This window comes from Ipomoea nil, unplaced genomic scaffold (assembly GCF_001879475.1).
Source record: "Ipomoea nil cultivar Tokyo-kokei standard unplaced genomic scaffold, Asagao_1.1 scaffold1407, whole genome shotgun sequence".
NCBI classification, from domain to species: domain Eukaryota; kingdom Viridiplantae; phylum Streptophyta; class Magnoliopsida; order Solanales; family Convolvulaceae; genus Ipomoea; species Ipomoea nil.
In genome coordinates, this window is record NW_017617835.1 from 2,109,311 (window position 1) to 2,122,176 (window position 12,866).

Genomic DNA, 12,866 nt, shown 5'->3' on the forward strand with positions numbered 1-12,866 from the left:
ACAACTTTAGACATCATATTAATATCAACAATTGCCACAACCGACTTAAGCCACAAGTTACATATTGTCACGTCACCTGTTTATGCGATTTAAGAATTACGCTCTTTACTCCGCTACTATAAATACAGACAATTACGTACAACTAGATACATCTCCTTCATTCTACTACAAACATATATTTATATACTCCATCATTTAGTCTACCTAGCTAGTGCACAGAGTTTAGATCCAATAACCCCATCAATTTCGGATATTGAAATTCTATTTAACCAGAGTTCGTATTGAAGAGAATATATATATATATATATATATATATAGAGGGTATTGTTTTTGAAAATTGGAATGTCGTTAACATGGAGAACAATGTTTTCATAAAAGAATGTGTTTCTTGGTTTTCATTACTGTCATGCTTGGAATTGGGATTCCTCATAGCATGCATGCTTGGTAAATTCCTTGTGAGTTGTGATCCCAAGCAGTTTAATTATTTTATTCTTTTTAAAATTCCTTTTTATCCCTTCTCTAATACTTCCCCGTATATTAAAAAGAAATGTTTATTTTCTTACTATATTAGAATTTTTTTTTAAAAAAAATTATCACTATATATATATATATATATATATATATATATATATATATATATATATATATATATATATATATATGTGGTCTAATGGTACCCGGGTTAGATTTTCATTTAAAAGATTGTGAGTTCGAGCCTCAGTACGTGGAGGCGTGTTATGATACACATTATAAAAATATGTATGTATGTATATCATTTAAACTAAATATTTATTAAGAGTTAATTCTAATAATGGTCCATCGACTATTGACATTTGTCAATTTTTATCGTCGACTTTCAATTTGACCATAAGTGGTCTTTTGACTATTAATTTTGTTCCAGATTTGGTCCTCCAGTTAAATTTTCATTTAATAAGCGTTCAATTTAAGGGTAAGAATGTAAAAAAAATATAATTTGTTACTGAGATAGGTAAATTGGGTCATAAACTTCATACACTAGACTCATCATTCGTGAAAATATAATTTGAAGAAGAGTGAATTCCATTTTTGGTCCTACTGTTATAGGGGCGTTTCCAATTTTAGTCCACCTTAATTTTTTTTTGCCACTTTACAACCACTGTTATTGAATGTGTTCCACTTTTAGTCCACTGTTAATATTTCCGTCAAGAGGCCGTATAATCCACGGGTATTTTGGTCTTTTTATGGTGGTCTCTTCTCGTTTAATCTAGGCGCTTCGTCCTCCTCCTCCGATATTCGAAGATGGCTCTTCAACCAACGAGAATGGGAAGCCAAAGCTACAACGTTTTGTTCGTTCCAACGTGGACCGGCGAGGTTTCTTAGGTTTTAGGTTTAATGTTCTCATTCCTTTTAGTCAACCATAGTCTTGGATGAGAAGAAAGATCAAAATACTCCTAGATTACACGGCCTCTTGATGGAAGTACTAACGGTGGACTAAAAGTGGAACACATTCAATAATAGTAGTCATAAAGTGACAAAAAAAATTAAGGTGGACTAAAATTGGAAACACCCCTATAACAGTAGGACCAATAATGGAATTCACTCTTTGAAGAACAAGTTGATGCATAAGCCAATTTCACTAGACTATGTTAATATAATTGACTGTATTGATAACTTATACATTGAGATTTCTTAATTGTACATTTACACACACACAAAACTTCATAATTTTACAATTATCTTCTTAGTTTATTTTGCCTATAACATTTCAGTCATAAAGATTTGTTAATTTTAAAAAAACCTTTCTATTGAAATTTATTTTCTAATTTTACTTTTTAACTGCCTAATTTTTTATAGCATTGGTATATATAAATATGAAGCAATTTATCATCCAACTACACATACTTACATAGGGAAAAATAAATTTTTAATCTCTCAATTATTTCTTGCTAACTATTTTAGTCCTTAACTTTTTACCGTTATAATATATTTTCATCACTCTTAAAAAAAATTATAGTTTTAGCTTATAAAATAATAAAACTAATAAACTCTATTAAAATTTTATTTAGTATATAATACTTTAGTACTTTTTATTTTTATTTTTTTAAATTATAATCTTCTTTAGTCACAATATTTCATTTGTAAAAAAAAAAAATTGATTTTAACAGGTTTGTGTAAGAAAATAGGGACAATGTACCACAATTGAAGATGACAAAATTAAGGAAGACCATGAGGTGTACTAAGTATGCCCTAACTGTATAAGATGACAAAATTAAGGAAGACCATGAGGTATTTGCACCGGGCCAGTCCAATTAAGGGGCAAAGTGTTGGCCAGATTGGTTTTGTCCTTATTGTAGAAGGCACCTTTAAGCCCGTGCCATAGTCAGACTAAAATACCGGGCCAGCCCAATTAAGGGGCAAAGTGTTGGCCAGATTAGTTTTGTCCTTATTGTAGGAGGCACCTTTAAGCCCGTGCCATAGTCAGACTAATCCCCATTCGCATCGAGTCGGCCCACTTAATGGGCAAAGTGTTGGTCAGATTGGTTTTTTTATACAGGAGGGAGTTCGAACTCCCGATGACCTCTCTTAAAGGATGAGACTGCACAACCATTCACGCCAACTAAGCTGGTTAAGAACGTGCTTTATTTAACTAGTAATAAAGATAATACATAAATTGTTGGTTGGCTTGTTAGCTAATACGTCCTTTCAGCATGCTCAGGGTATACAATTGTTTGATTCCTCTTCTATGAAGCTCTAGCGAATTATAAATAGACATTTTGTTCATCCTCGATCCAATTGAGTGTCACTATCTATGAAGCTCTAGCGATTATAAATAGACATTTTGTTCATCCTCGATCCAATTGAGTGTCACTACTTCACTATTTTAAGTTTTTTTTTTGAAAGCTATCTCCTCCTATCAAAACTAAATATTGCTTATGTCGCATTTTATGTGTCTAGTTCAATTATCGAGACATGATTCAAGTTATTTATAATTTAACTTTTTGTAATATTTAATTTAGTATTACGATATAAAATTTAAATATTTCAAAACTATATTAAAAATACCATTAAACACAAAAAAAAAAGTTAAATTAAAAATTAAATATTTTTTTAAAAAAGAGTTGATTTTATTACTAAATAATTAATAAATAGGACAACTAAAATGAGATTTAATATATATATATATATATATATATATATATATATATATATATATATATATATATATATACAAAAGCCTTTTTTATTATTAAATTTGTGGTTAATATTGCTTTATACTATTATTTATCCCTACATTACTATAATAGGGAGGACGGTTTGCATAACTAGCTAGGCTAGGTTAACAAGAATTACTATTAGAAGAGATCACAATGAATTTAAAATTAGAAAAATATTCTTTTTATGGACCATCAAATCCTAGTGGAACATTAAAAAATCCAACAATCATATTCCCTATAAAATAAAGTAAAATAAAAATAATCACAACTCATTTTCTTCATTAAATTAAACCCAATTAAATATGGATCCCAACACCACCCCTTTCAATATGCGCTTTGCATTATAAATGCTCCTTTATTTTATTTTATTTTATTTTTTGTGTGTTACTATTTCGCATATTATAAATGCTCCTTTATTATAAATGCTCCTTTATTTTATTTTATTTGATTTTTTTGTTGTTTTTTTTTTTTCATTAAATCATGATTTTGAGTTTTTGACAGCCGTAATATACTACCATTCTGTCTCTATTTATAATAACAACAACTTAAGTCATATAGAAATTAAACTATAAATAAATTGAAAAAAATTTGATCCCGTAAAAAAAATTAATGATATAAAATTAAAATGTTGAACTAAGTCTTAATAATTTATTTATAATTTTTAAATAAGTTATAAATTTAATATTTTGAAATTAGGAAAGTCAATTTGACTCTTAGGCTAGTTGTATTCATAAAATACTATTGGATTTTATGATTATTTTAATTTTAAAGTGGTTGGTCTAATACTCGAATCCAAGGCGCACAACGAAACGAATTGATTTTTCAAATCTCCAATTTTTATTATTTTCCTTAATTTGGGGAGAAAGGGGGGGGGGGGGGGGGGGGTATAGAATGATAGAGCAGCACACGTTGGAGCACCGACCATCCCAATCACGTGGCGGCTAGGCATGCATGCGTTTTGTTTCGGGATGATATATAATATCCCCTATCCGGCGTCCGCTGCTCAAAATAAAAAATAATTTTAAAACAAAAAATAATAAAAAAATAAAAACTAGAAGGTAAAGAACAACCTTATAGCAAAAATTAAAGAAATGGACTTGCCGGGTTTGAATCAACATTTATTGGATAAAAATAGGTTCAATATTAAATATAATTATGATATTGAATTAAACAAAATGGTATTAATATACAATAATGAAGAATATTTATATTAACTTCTTCTTCTCCCAATATTTATATCAACTTCGTTGTTCATTTAGAGGTAAACTATTCATTTTAGTAATATGCATGAATTGGTCCATCAATGTTTGAAGTTTGGGATTTTATATATATATATATATATATATATATATATATATATATATATATATATATATATATATATATATATATATATATGTATGTATGTATGTATGTATCGGCACAGAGATCGAAAGAGAGAGAGAGTATAGTACTATTGTGTATGTGATGTGATGAGATTAAGATTTAAGAGTGAACTAAGGAGACAAAGTTTATATCCAAAGGTTGTTCATGAAGTATGTTTTCAATGATATTATTATATTTTAAAATTTTATTTACAAGTTGTTTAGAAACGTATTAAACATAATTTATGAACAATAGCACTGGCCAATTGATGCAATCACGTATCGGAAATATATCACTTCAAGTGGTTGGTGACTCCTAAAAGAAAATAACAAAAATGAAGAACCGGATGAAGAAATATATAGAGGCGGACATAGATTGAATATTGGGGGAGATAGAGTATAGAGAATTGAATAACAATATAATACAACAATTCATATTTTAATGTTTCCTTAATTCTAGTAATTGTTCAAGTAATACAATTATTCGTATAATTAATTAATTCTCTCTTTCTCTCTCGCATAATCTCCAATCTTATAATTACATTAGTCGTTCTTTTACCTACTTTTTAAGTCGTTGTGTTGTATTCAAAAAAAAAGTCGTTATGTTATTTCTCTTTATTTTCGAATGTATGTGTCTTATATATTTACATATTATTGTATGCACAATCAATAGAATTATCATATCCACATACTTGTCATGAAGTTTTACTTGAAATAAAAGAAAATAAGGGATAATATATTGACTTTCTATCTTACTAAACTTAACGATGCAATTAACCTGTCATTTACATTAATTTGTCATGTTTTCATCATTAGAAAGATATTTAAATGCCATGCAAAAATATTGTGGTAACAATAAAGTATAAATTGCATACATGATCTATTCTATTAAAGCTTAGCCGTAGAAGTGACCAAAGAAGTTAGAAGGCTTAACAAGCGTGTGACACTACTTACTTTATCATGAAAATTTAAAAATAAAATAAACTTTTAAATGAACAAGTTATCAAACATTTGACCAAAACAAATGCAACGTGTGCACGTGAAGTGATAAATTTTAGACTTTAGAGAGGTAGCGTAGCTTCAAGTGCACAAAAGAGAAGGGCTAATGATTATGGCATAGGATATATATATAAAGAGGCATAATGATAACGATTATAGCGCAATTATGAAAAGAGAATAAAATAGTAATATTTAATAAAAAAAAAGGGTATAATAATAATAATAATAATAATAATAATAATAATAAAGTTTAAGATGCAATTATATTTAATAATCTTTAACACGCATGAACTCTTTTGAAGTCGTGTTTGCTTCTCTCCGCTTCTTGCTTGAATTCAAAAGAGTTACTAACAATAGAGATCATTACACTTCTACTTCTTGAAAGTGATCCCGGAGCTATTATATTGAATTGAAGTAGCTGCAAATTTTTCCATTAAATATATATACATAATGAATCAAATTCTTAAACAATTTAAATGGTTACTAATTGTGATTATTTACTTCTTGAATTTTGTGTTTTTGAGAATTTGTTGAAAAAATTAGTTATAATCCGCAATTAAAGTGGTGATTTTGTTGTACAATTTTTAGGAGTATTTATTTTTAATTTGGATCGAATTAAAACCGATTCAATTTTTCCTAGTGAGAGGTGATGTGTATGTATATACTCTTGGTAATTTCATATTTTACTTTATTAGTGGAGAGGAAAATACTCATAAAACAATATGTTGGTACCGTTGGTAGGAAAACAAATAATAATCAAATAAAATTGACTATTATTTTCTGGAAAGAAGGGAAGAAAAGTGGCTAGTGTTTGGTGTTGGGTTTTTGCAAGAGTCGAGTGAGCACTCTTTCCTTAAAACCTTATTTGCCACCTCCCAAAGATGCTAGGAGCGTTGTGGGCCTAGGCTTCCCAGGATAAAACTTGCTATGATTCAGTGTTTGAGCATTCAAACAAAGAATCCGGCGAGCAAGACGTGGTTATGAACACAGTAGGCAAAGAAAGGGAGTAGAAGCAGAATTTTGAGGCTGGAAAACAATATTTCGTGTACAGTGATAGTGCTGTAGTGTTGTTAAAATCTGCTTCTCACTACCTCTCTTATATAGGGGTGAAGGAGCCAATAGCTTTTAATGAGGCACTTTAAGGCACCCCCCACTACACCTTGTAACAGCAACATTTACCATGGGTTTCAATTCAAAAATAAAGATTGGAATTAATTCCGTAACAGTAAGAATTGAACCCAACGGTCACAGAAAGCAGTACAGGTTCGTGTAGGCCGAAACTTCCAGTTTCGACCATCAGGCCGAAACTAGAAGTTTCGGCCAACCTTGTCTCGTCTCGGCCTCCTTTGGCCGAGACCACAGTTTGGATGGCAGCCTAGTGGCATTGTGTTGGAGAATTATTCCGGAGTTTGGCATAACGAGCTTGTGTCAAGCCTTTTTCAATCTCTGCTAGTTGGAATTTGATTTGCGCACCCTCCCCCCTCCCCCCCCCCCCCCCCAGCGCGAGAGAGCCTCTATGCTATACAATTCTACAAGCTTCAAAAGAGCTCTTGTATATAAGGGGGGAAAATCTTCATTCCAAAGCAATGTGGGACAAAAGCACACTTTTTCCCTTCATTTTCCAACTCAAATGGGTCTACTTTGAGAATCAATATCTCATTCACCCATTATCCGTTTTGAGCGTACAATATATCGATCTCTTCGTCTCACTACGAAGAATCCGAATCCACTTTAACCCGACCCAAATCGGAAGTGGACCCCACTGATAATTGTACCACAAAATAGCCACTTAACATGCCATTTTATGCCATTTTAAGCTATTTTTTCCAACACAATATATACCAAATGGTAAAAGTTGTACAATTGGCGGCTAACAAGTTACGAATATGTTCAAGTTCTAATAGATGTATGATTTTCACTCACCTTCTCAACTAGTTTGATGGGTGGTCTCCAATTGATAACCACCTTATTATTATTATTATTTTTAAAATTTTCTCTTTCTTTTCACATGATTGGACAAAAACTAACAAAAAAAAAAAACATCATTGGCTTTTCTCTAAACCTCGATCCTGCCTCATATATAGAAAAATTAATTGTTCTATTACTCATAATAGACATAACATATAATTTCAATTGATGACGACACATCTCGCGCTTACACACTTGGAGGTTGTTGTCATCACCAAGCTTCACCAACCATGTAACCATAAAAACAAATAAGGGTGTGTTTGGTCCAAACATTAAAATTTGAATCAGAATGAGTATTAAATATTTGATAATCTGAATGAATTTTATATAAAGAGATAAAATTCAATATTATTGATGTGAAGCTACTAGGTATAAATAGTATACAAGAGAGAGTTAATAGCTAGGGAGTCACAACAGTTAATCTAACATAGCTATTCTAAAATAAACAACATCAACCACACATATCCTTAACATTTTAGTGAAAGTATCTTGCTAGTTTGGTAGTAGGGTTGAATTAGAATTATTATCAATATTGATATTTAGTTATGTATGAGTTTATGATCCTATAATAAGAATAAAGGTTTTAAAACTACAAAAATAAAAAATCAAGGCATTTGATCTTAATTAAGAGTGTCAATGAAAAATCAAGGCATTTGATCTTAATTAAGAGTGTCAATGAAATGAGTAGTCGATGTTATGAGGGAGATGATGTGAGGAGAGATGAGTGAAGAGGCGATCAATAATGTTGAATTAAAGGAAGATACTTGTTTTAAATTAGATATTGAGTTTTGTAATTATAGAGGAATCAAATCATATATATATATATATATATATATCGTTGCTTTAAAAAGTTATCAACCAAACAATTCGTATTACTTTCATTATCGTTCATTGTGTCTAACCCGATGAACCGAACCAACTTAAATAAATAAATTTAACCACAAATTTGAATTTAAATTTTAGCACAATAAACTAAACATAAATTTGCTAATGGCTTGTGGTTTAGTGGCATTGACTCTTCCAAATGAAAGATCATGAGTTCAAACCCAATACTACATTGTAACATAGGGTAAATTATTCTGTGAACCCGAGTATAAAAATACACAATTTATATATTGAATGTTCACAATTTACATATAGATTCACCTTGCAAGATAGACTCGGGTCCATGGCATAATTGTCCGGAGTTAGTAATATAATACTAAGGGCATCTACATTAGTGGATTATTCATGGTTTTTGAGACAAAAGTTGCCAACATAGAAGAAAGAGAATGTCAAGGTCCTCCTACTAATTTGTGGTTTTTGTTAGTTTGTGGGATCCAGTTGATGGGAGGAAGCTTACTTGCCGTCTACACGTGAAGAATAACTGAGCCTGGCTAGGCGCATGCGGTGCGTTAATTACCTTGTCTATTTTTTTTTTCTAAATATGTTTTTTTTTTTTTTTATTTCCTTCTATTTTCTCTTTTCTAATAACACCGACAAAAACTCTACAATTGGATGCCCTAAAGAGGGAAAAAAAAAAAAAAAACTAAACATCAATTCATTTGAATTAAATCTGAATTCGGAGTGACGGGAGCGAATATAATTGCATACGTCACCAGCGATACCGTAATAAGTAATTCTTGCACAATCTTCCGGCTAAACAATTTATTTTAGAATAATTCACAGAGGTGAAATTTTGAAAGAATGACCAGGGATCGAGTCTCACCAGCGGCAGTGTGGGAACAACCTCTCAAAGTGAGGGGGTTTCCTTGTGCGCAGTGAGCACGGTCTAGCCTCTGTGGTTCATGTTCAGTTGAATTACCATGATTTACATCCTCCCAAATGTTCTGTCGGGTCGAGGTGTGGGGGGCCCTTAGGGTTGGGGTTCAGTCTTTTGGAAAAATTTATTTTAGAATAATGTCACGTAATATAAGTTTCTTATTATAAAAATTTTATAATATTCATTTTTTATTTGCAAAATAATATTTATTTTTTACCCCAAAATAATATTTATTTTTTAGTATTGAGACTTATATGCGAACTGCGAAGGACCAACAAACTTGTACAAAAATCAGTATAAGACCGTTTAACATAAGTCATATCTCAAATATCTTAAATATGTTACAAATTTTAGCAAAAATCTACAGAATAATAACTTTTTATGGGTCAACAAGTGTGCAATAGATTCGATAAAAAAAAATATTAACAGGAATCAAATTCGAGACTTGCGATACCTTGGAGGTGAGGAGCGGGTCGACCCTTTAGAAGTGGGGAGTCAGACCGACCCCGGGCGGTTGGTGGGGCCGACACAACTCAGAAGCAGAGACCCGCCCGCAAAAGACATATAATTCAACCGCAACTTTTCTCTTACGTTTTTGAATACGCGAAAGTGACACGCGCTTCTGGACTATATGGGCGTAGTGGGCTTTGGGCCCATTGGGCCCCATCCGAAATTCTTTTGTCTCCCCCTGACAGCGACCTCACCGCTGTCTACTCTGTGGGCCTCCCGGGCCCGTCTTCGTAATTATTTTCTTCTAACTTTTCTTTTTTAGACGTTTTCCCTCTTTCCTTTTTTCATTTTTTCTGTCCTTTTATTCTTTTTATAACTCCGTACATTATTTCCCCCTAGTGTTTGCTAACGTCATTCCTCCGTCAATATGACATCCCCTTGTTTTTACAATTTTACCTTTTTCTTCTTCTTATAAATGCAACGCTAATTATTTACAAAATGTTTGTTGTCTTTTTATTTTATAGTAATGATATCATGCCATTTAGAAATGTAAAATGAATTATCCAGTCTCATTTTATTTGTCTAGTTCTATTATTAAGGATTTAAGGTTTGATTCAAATTATTTGTAATTTGCATTGATAACTGTAAGTATATACACATCTGATAATAATTGTACTTAACCTACTAAAAATAAGGGGTAGTGAGATAATGGTCATTAAGTGGTTATATTTTTATTTTATAATATTTAATTTTATAATTGTATATAAATTTATATATTTAGAGATTACATTAAAAATACTATTAACAAAGAAAATAAAATTTAAAAATTATAAGAATAATAAAACAAATTAACGAAGTGAATAAGAATTAGTTGGGTTAATTAATAAATGATAAAAAAAAATGATATCGAGCTACTTTTCATTATTAACTAGTGGCACTAGAAATTTTCCCAATTGATTTTGTAGTGTTGTTTCAATATGTAAAATGACACGAAAAAATTTAAATATTTTTTGTTAATTATTGATGGATAATAGACTCGAAATTCATAGCCAATTAGATCCGAATAGTGAAAGCCCAAAGATTAGTTAGGTCATGAAGACAATTAGAACTCATGAACAAGCTAGATTTAGGGGACCTATTCAATAATAAATTAGAGTTAGAGGTGCAACTTAGGCTAAAGGTCAAAGTTAATAAAGGCAAAGACGAGAGAGAAGGAGTATAAAGTGAAGAAGAGGGAAGAATTTGAGGACCAAAGTGCAAGAAGCTACAAAGTTTAGAGTGTCAATGTGAAAAGACTACAAAGAATAAGACCCAAGAGGTAATTTGGTGCTTTTCAAACCCTAGCTTGGACAACGGGAATACTTGCTAGCATCCGAACGCCTAACCTAGAGTGCAATTGGCAGGCCTCAGTGGCTGCTACTGTTAGCGGTCTTTTAGGCTCCAAGGAATGTGCAAAGAGAGAGGGTGGCAAAAGGTGGTTAGATGACGACGGTGAGACACATGTTAATGTTTGTGGTCTAAAATTTCTAGAGTTTGCCATTTACTTATTTTTTCGCTATTTTCGACTCCAAAAAATTATAAATAAAAAGTTCTCTCTCTCCTTTTAAACATCAACGTTTTCTCAACAAACACTTGACTTCTTTGTGTTAGGTTGAACCCCAGAATCCCAACCCGACAACTGAACATGAACCACACTACCGCTGATGAGACTCGATCCCTGATCACTTTTTTAACCTTTCACCTCTGTGACCAGTTGAGCTGCCCATGCGAGTATTATTGTTTTTTTCATTATTTTGGGATAACTTTCATAATTTGTCTAGAATTTATAATATTTATAATTTATTATTGAGCTTGGATTTGAGATCGTCCTTTTATTTTTAATATTATTAATCACAAACCGATTTATTTAATATTTCTGTTTATTACCAATTTTACCTTTGACAATCAAGTTGCATGTGGATTTGGTCCAATCAAATCATCAATTATAGTTTAGAATTTTATAAAAAAAAAAACAAAAAAAATTTAAGTTAGGGAGGCAAGCAATATGATAAGGTAACACAAAAGACAAAGAGTTAAAGAGGGCAGGAAATGAATGCTGTAGACGATCGAGATCTGCCCCTACCATCATGTGTGATCAGATCTTTTGCTGTGAGCCGGTCAAATTAATGTTTTTGATGTAAAATAAAATATAAAAATCATTTACCCAACATCCAAAATCACCACATTGTTACCTTAAAAAAAATTATAGTTTAAGTGACATAAATTTGAATCCTTTACAGCACGTTTGGTTCACGGAATGAATTTTGAGGTAATAAGAATGTTATTCTATAAGGACTGAAATAAGCAAGGAACAGAATAGGAATTGTATTATATTGTTTGGTTTGCGGAAGGAATAGACTTTAGGAATTATATTACAGTGTTTGGTTGATTTAAGGAATAGAAATGAAATATGTTTTAAAAGACATAAATACCCTTATAAAAATATGTGATGGTGGTGTTGGTGACGGTTTTGGCAGTGGTGGTGGGGGCGGCGACGGTTGTGGCGGTAGTGGCGGTGGTGGTGGTGGCGGCGGCGGCGATGGTGGTGGCGGTGGCGGTGGTGGTGCTACGGTGGTAGTGGTGGTGGTGGTGGTGGCAGTGGTGGGGGCGGCGGTGGTGGTGGGGGCGGCGACGGTTGTGGCGGTGGTGGTGCTGATGGCGATGGTTCTGATGGTTCTGGTGGCGGCGACGACGACGATGTTGGTGGCGGTGATGGTGATGGTGGTGGTGCTGGGGTGGTAGTGGTGGTGGTGGCAGTGGGGGCGACGACGGTTGTGACGATGGTGGTGGTGGCGGCGGCGGTGATGGTGGTGGTGGCGACGACGGTGGTGAAATAGGATAAATTTATATATAGGATAAAAAAATTAAGTTAAAGAAAGGGGTAAAAAAGAAAATAGATTCTAAAATCTATTCCTGAGCATTCAGTAATAAGCTAATACCAGGGGCCCTAGTAATAGCTATTACCTTATTTGAGGTAATAGGCTATTACCAGAAATATTATTCCTGGTAATAGAAATGGTTACCAAACAAAGGAATAGACCTATTACTGGGAATGCTATGCCATTCCGGACCTATTCCGTGAACCAAACG